Below are 7203 nucleotides of genomic sequence, written 5' to 3' on the forward strand. Positions count from 1 at the left end.
GATTTTGTTCCTGTGCCCTTTGTTCTGCTAATCGCTGTCCCTGTGCCAAGGTCTCTAATAATTGTAAAAATCTTTCCTCTCCAGGCTCTGGACCGGCATTCCCGCCTCCACCTAATCTTGTATTCCTGTCATCTCGGTCACCCATATTGCTGTCTTGATCAAAAAATACCTCCGCTGTGTCTGTATGACTGGATTCTATACCCCCCTGTATGGATGAACTAAACTGTTTGCTTTGCAGGTCTGAACTCCTACTTTGTCTTGCTCTGGTATTGCGGAAATTATAAGGCCCCTGTCGCATGCTCAAACATAAATGCTCTGATTTTAGTGTTTTGACAAAACACTTTCCCCTCTATCCGCCAGTTCCAAATTTCCTATAAGACCTCCACAGGATGGCAGGACTTATAGCTCTGATACCACTGTAACATACCCTACTAATTCTACCTTGAATTTTTTAGTTTTGATTCAACAACATTTTGTCAAACAGTTGGTGTGCAAAGTCTAATTTGTAATTTCTGAGTTCTTGTTCAGATGTTATAATACTTCTCTACCAAACAATGACCATATGATCTGAAGAATAGCAAGGACAAATATCTTGGCACTTGAACACTACTACAAATATGCAATGTAAAGAGTTCTTATGGACTGATCGTAAATGTTCCGTACACTTATTCCTCTATTCAAGATATACAAACTTCATATAGCTATGTACAAAAGTGACTGAGTTTGTAGTGCAAAGACTGTTACACAGTGACTGAATATGCAAAACTCTTTATAATTATGACACCTATACATTCATTGAACTATTATAATCGGGTGTAGAAGAACCTGGAAATAATATGATCGCTGCTGTTCAAAATTTGAGGATGGATGTCCAGTTTAGCAACCCATCTAATAGCTGCTCGATTAGGGTATGAAATATGACCTCCAAGTACACAGAATGAGGATTGTTCATGCGCACTATTCACACGCACTGTTCACGCGCACTGTAGCAGCACTGTTTACCCACAAACCTGCTTCAAATCTCACCTCCAAATCTGCTGTCCATGCTGTTCAATGTCTACAATGATAATCCTTTGGAAATGGAACAATTTCAATCTTACCTGTAGCTGAAAAATTGAAGCTGAATGCACACAGTATGAAGCTAATAGATCTTAAATCCCTTGACTCTGTCTTCCAAGAGCGAAAGGATTGTCACCAATGGAGGATTTCGTCTCCAAAAGCCAGCAACCAAACCAACCAAACTAAGCTTGAATTCATCAATCTCTTCATATCTCCACACCCCACTCATGGCTGTATATAAAGTCCTCTTAGAGGGTCGACCCCCACTCCACAAGCAATGTGGGATTAAATCTCATATTTGCATTTTAATATATTGTTTCCATTTATCACTTTAAAGTCCCAAGGAGATCATTTGGTGTCCCACTCTTGGGCACACATATAAATACAAAATATAATAAAGTAACCTTATAATATTAATTTAATTGAAGTTACTTTATTAAATAACTTCCGGCATTAAAATTCCATAGCAAATGATCTCGAAACACCACAAATGATAGCTCGTTAGAAAGAGCTAAGAAAAACACATCCAACCCCATCATCAAAATTATCATCCGACTGGCCTGGCTGACTTACTAAAAATAGTAAGTCACATTGTAAATGCCTCCAAACGAACTTAGTTGACCCCAGAACAAAATCGACTAGGCCAAAACGCCACAAGATCCCGTCCATGTCCTTGTTAGCCCCCGGGACCACATAGAAGTAGGCTAACGACAACATATATCCAAACTAGTTAAACAAGGGACATTACATCCACATATTGATTTGGAGTTTTTTTTTTTTTTTTATATTTAATATTGAATATTACATTTTTGATGTGAAATGATTTTCAAATAAAGAGAAAATATAGAAAAAAAAATATTAATATCATTTTGATTTACATTTTGCTATTCTAACTCTCCATATATCTTAAGTATTCTAAATTGTCGATCCCTTCTAAAAAGAAAGGGAAAAAATTCATGATTATTGAATAAAATTATATTAATAAAACAAAAACTAAATTCATTGACTAACAGTTCATTTCGCACTTGCCACAGCTGCTCTTACATGAAGATAAAATACAGCAGATACACTCAACAATCACCTACAAGAGTCCAAAGATATAAACCAAATCAGCAAAAAATGTAGTATCAAAGTAGTAGACGTGAAGCCGTTTAGATGTTTAGCACAAGAACTACAAACATGAAGATTGCATAGCAACCTTATCCAAATCTTTATAATATAAGGGAGTTCATTTTCCAAGTCCTTGTGCACAGAAAAAAGAAAAGCGTGCAGCTGAAGTTGCTTTCAGATAGGGGACAATAAACCATGTCTTTAACATTAAAACCCAGCCTACCATTCAAGAAAAGAAAAACCAAGCAACCTACCATTCCTACTTCCATGGCATCCAAAATCAATCAAGTTCCATTTTTATGTGCAACGAATATCTTGACAACACTCACATTCTTCCACCACCACGTTGATTGAAGAATGGATGAGCCACTTGTTGAGCACACCGATGAATTCAGCACATCAAAAAATATTTCATTGACTTGGAGATTTTGGTTGGAATCGACCAAGCTATGGAGATTTGCAGGTCCTGCTATACTGAACAGACTTGCAATGTATGGGGTGCCTGTTATCACTCAGGCCTTTGTGGGCCAAATTGGAGATTTAGAACTTGCTGCCATTTCCATGATCATCAATGTCATTTGGGGCTTCAACTTTGGTCTATCGGTAAGTCTCATTTCTTTCATTTGTACAATTTTTCACTTCTAGTCTTTTAGATTTCAATTCATTTCTGTTCAAGTTTTGTATGATAAGTAGTTTTATATAATGGGTTGTATCTAAGATCTTTACACAAAGTTTCTATAATATCTTGAATGAATAGAATAATTTATTTGTATTACAATTTTTATGCTTTTTGAAAACAGTATATATCAAATCCCAATTGTCCTTTTTTGTGGGGAATGAGATGCTCATTGTTTGATTGATTTCAAGTTTGAATCTTGAGTAGTTGGGATTGGGAAGTGCCCTCCAAACTCTCTGTGGGCAAGCCTTTGGAGCTCAACAATATAGAATTCTAGGAGTATACCTTCAACGCTCATGGATTATTGTTACCAGCTTTGCAGTGATATTTCTGCCTCTATATATTTGCCTCTCCTGTTCTCAAGTTGCTGGGGCAAACAGATGATATAGCTGAATTAACAGGCAAAGTGGCAATCTGGTGCATCCCCATGCATTTTGCACTGGTTCTTTCGTGGACAACTACTTGGTTTCTCCAAGCCCAATTGAAAAACATGATCATTGCCTACACAGCAACTGTGGCTCTCATTCTCCATGTTTTGGTGTGTTGGCTGTTTACTATGAAGCTTGAATGGGGCCTTGCAGGTGCAGTTGCATCAATGAATTTAGCATGGTGTTGCCCTTCACTTGCCCTATTTCTCTATATTATATGTGGTGGGTGTCCCCTTACATGGAAAGGGTTCTCCTTGGATGCATTCTCTCATCTTTGGTCCTACCTCAAGTTGTCAGTAAGCTCAGGAATCATGCTATGGTATTTGGGCTCTTATGGACTAATCTTTCAAGTTTATGTTGTTGATAAAGATGGTTTTGGGCTTTCTTCTGCCTCCTTATGCTGTCCAATTTTTGACTTGTGTCTTGTGTTTCTTGAACAGCGTTGAGGTATGGTATATGAGATTGATATTACTACTCACGTTTAAGCTCCAAAACCTTGAAGTAGCAGATGACTCTCTTTCCATTTGGTATGGAATCAGCAAATGGTTTCATTAATGGTTTAGGGTTTATAATAATTTACTTTGTTTCATAACTACTCATTACCCTAAACCCTAAACGCCCACAATACTTGATATTAGCCTCTCTGGTTGGTCCAGAAGAACCTTTCAATTTCAAATACTACTAACCATTTATAATTTATGTTTTCAGTATGACTATTAATGGGTGGGAGTTTATGATACCCATAGCCTTTCTTGTTGGCACCAGGTGAGAGCACACTAATCTAAGCAACAATCTTAGGGGGCACTGAATATAAAATTAGTCTTTCAATTAACTATTGCTTTTTCATTGTTATGAATGCATATAATGCAGTGTGAGGGTGTCCAATGAGCTTGGAGCTGGGAACGGGAAAGCAGCCAGATTTTCTGCAATTGTGTCAGCAACAACTTCTCTTGTGATAGGAATTGTGATTTTTGTGATTCTTATTATATTCCGCAATAGTTTTGCTTCTTTATTTACACAGAGTGCCACCATTCAGCAAGCTGTTTCAGAACTGGCACTCTTATTAGCTTTCACCATTCTTCTCAACAGTGTGCAACCAGTCCTCTCAGGTGAACAAGCATAACATCAATGTTTAAGCTTTAGTATTCATTTATTGATTGAGGTAGGTGGCTGTTTTTACATTTTTCTCAGTTGGGTTTTAAAATTAGTTTGAAGTGTTTTTTTTGGGTTGAGAGTTCATCTCATTTTAGTTTTAAGAAGTTTAGAAAAACAATTTGGGATCATTAAAACTTATTTTTAAAATTAGGAAACATTACTTTTCCAATCCAAAAAACTGTTATAAATGATAATTTTTCAATTGTAGTCAGAATGAATGTTCCCCTGCGAATAGTTTGGAAAATAATAATGAAGAATTAAAATTATGAAAATCTGTATGTTTTCGTTTTCTTATGTTTTCTACTTATTCTTAATACATCGTCTAATTCAACCAGTGAATTCTTTGTGTTTTAAGGTGTGGCGATTGGAACAGGAAAACAACACATGATTGCTTATGTGAATGTCATATCGTATTTTGTAATTGGAGTGCCACTGGGAGCTGTTCTCGGCTATTTGTTTCATTTGGGTGTTAAGGTGTGCATCATCAAAATCTTGAAATTTCTTTGTGAAGATAATAGTTTTGTAAATCGGTATTGATAAAACATAGACCAATAAACTATACAATTGAATCCTAACAGAAATATCGCAAGTGTTGTGTGGTATAAAACATGGCAGGGAATATGGGCGGGAATGCTGTGTGGGACGGCAGTTCAGACAGCTGCAGTTACATTCATTGTATTCCGAAGTGATTGGAATCAAGAGGTAATTCATCGCTTCAATTAAACACATAATAATTAGTGAGAAGAATATTACAAATTAATTTTGTTGCTGATAACAGGCGACAGTTGCCACAACTCATGTTAAAACGTGGTCATCCTCACGTTTTGAAAAGGAGGAACAGCCATAGAAGACGGAAACACCTGCGTCAACATAAATGTTTTTGCCCATTATTAACTTATTATCCTTCATTTGTTTCATAGGCGCTTTCAGATACTTTTGGAATTTTATGATACCACAATTTATTGTTCTACTCTTCTTTTTAATACATGCTTAATGGAGTACTTTCAATCTTAAATACGCTGAATCCTTTTACTTAATTAAAGTCTAATAATTGTAGTCTTATTGTAATTGTAGTCTTATTGTACACAATTAGTGAATTAGTTTGAAACTAATCAACCAATAAGAATGAATTGTTTTTAATTAATCAAACATTTTTAAAGTTAATATATTATTAATTTATTATAATAATATTATATTTAAGTCATTTATCTCAATAATAATTTTATAGCTTCCTCCATATTAATTTTTTTCAGGTAGATTTTCTTTAGTTATTAATTTTTATTAATTTTTCAACACAATCATAAATATAGTTTTGTTTTTATAATTGAAAAATATATTTTTTATTGTTGAAAAATATTAATATCATCATACTAATAAATACATACTATTTTTCATATTAATTTTATTTCTTCAATGTTGTACCATTTCAAATTATTTAAGTAAAAAAATGTATATACTTTATTTAATTTTATAATTAATTAAATTTTCTTACATCTATAAATAATATATCTAACTATTTCCTAAAAATTAAGAATGAAATTATAAGTGTAAAGTTTAGGTGGAAGTTTTTATTCCCTAAAAATTAAGATGTCTCACCAGGCAAATCCGGACTTCCACGACTTCCACAACTTCAAGCCTATCCGTCAACCGTTCGCGCTAGGGGTTGTCCCCCAAGTTTAGGTGGAAGTTGTAAAACTATATTTTTGTTTTCTATTTTCTAAACTCTTAGCTATGTGACAAACATATTTTTTTCCAAATTCTAATTAGTATAAAAACTATGATGGCAAGTACACCCACTATGTGGCACTTGGTTTTTTATGATATTCACTCAACAATACTTATTTATCAAAAATATTTGTGTTTATTATATATTATTATGTTAAATCAAGTATACCCAAATATAAATATAAAATAAATGTTCTATATTTAAATATTTAATTTGTAATTATCAAATAGGTATTGGCCATTTTTTTCAATTTTGAGTCTTATAGGTTGAAAACTTGTTGGATCATATTGATTGATGGGTTAGATTTTTATAAAACAGTCAATATGATATTTAAGTTTATTAATAATCTCTCAAAATTTATTATAGACAATATATTTAACAATTTAAACTAGCACTTACTACACCCATAGGAGTAAGGGGTATGCCAATAGTCGTAAAAGGTGGAAGTCTATATAAGATAATTGCCCACATATACTTTTGATTCTTAATTTCAAGTCTAAAGTGTTTTGTTTATAGTAGTTTCTTATTTGGGTGAGGGAGCTTGTCTATTGTCAAAATGAGGAAGTTGTTTGTTAGTTTTTGTGTGTGTGTGAAAGTGGAAAACCATTAATATACTAATAAATAACATTAGTTTAAGGTTCATGATAGAAATAACCAACAAGAAAACCCTCAATCCTTACCAAATATAGTTGATCGTGGATTGTTTTTTAATTGCTTGGTAAAACTTTGCATGTTCATCAAATTTTTTTAATAAGTTAAAAATTAATATAAATTACGATGAATGGTGGTCTCTACATGAACATCACCTAATGTTCACACCTTTTGGTTTGACATTCCTTTTAGTTTCATCAACTAGGTTCTTTAGGAAGTTTTTGCTTAGTTTTGTGAAAGGTTAGAAGGATGTTCCTGTTTGTCATTAAAGATCATCAAGTTTCACCAGGTTATAATTAACATATATGTAATTCAAGTTGTGTAGACAAAGTAGGATATCAATAGTTTCTCTACAAAACACATATTTAATAATAAATTATATTCTACATAAACATAAT

At 33.5% G+C, this 7203-nt stretch overlaps 1 pseudogene across 1 annotated transcript; it reads left to right on the forward strand.

The window, feature by feature from the left end:
* The first annotated feature begins 2501 nt into the window (after nt 1–2501).
* Nucleotides 2502–5396, forward strand: LOC149580457 (protein DETOXIFICATION 27-like; annotated as a pseudogene). The gene is made up of 8 exons (XR_016359968.1): nt 2502–2772; nt 3053–3592; nt 3714–3800; nt 3982–4038; nt 4144–4382; nt 4784–4902; nt 5044–5130; nt 5207–5396. The product of XR_016359968.1 is annotated as a protein DETOXIFICATION 27-like (transcript).
* The last annotated feature ends 1807 nt before the right edge of the window (nt 5397–7203 follow it).

This window comes from Cupressus sempervirens, chromosome 1, assembly GCF_028749045.1.
Source record: "Cupressus sempervirens isolate cs-2001-9-10 chromosome 1, ASM2874904v1, whole genome shotgun sequence".
Classification (NCBI taxonomy): Eukaryota; Viridiplantae; Streptophyta; class Pinopsida; order Cupressales; family Cupressaceae; genus Cupressus; species Cupressus sempervirens.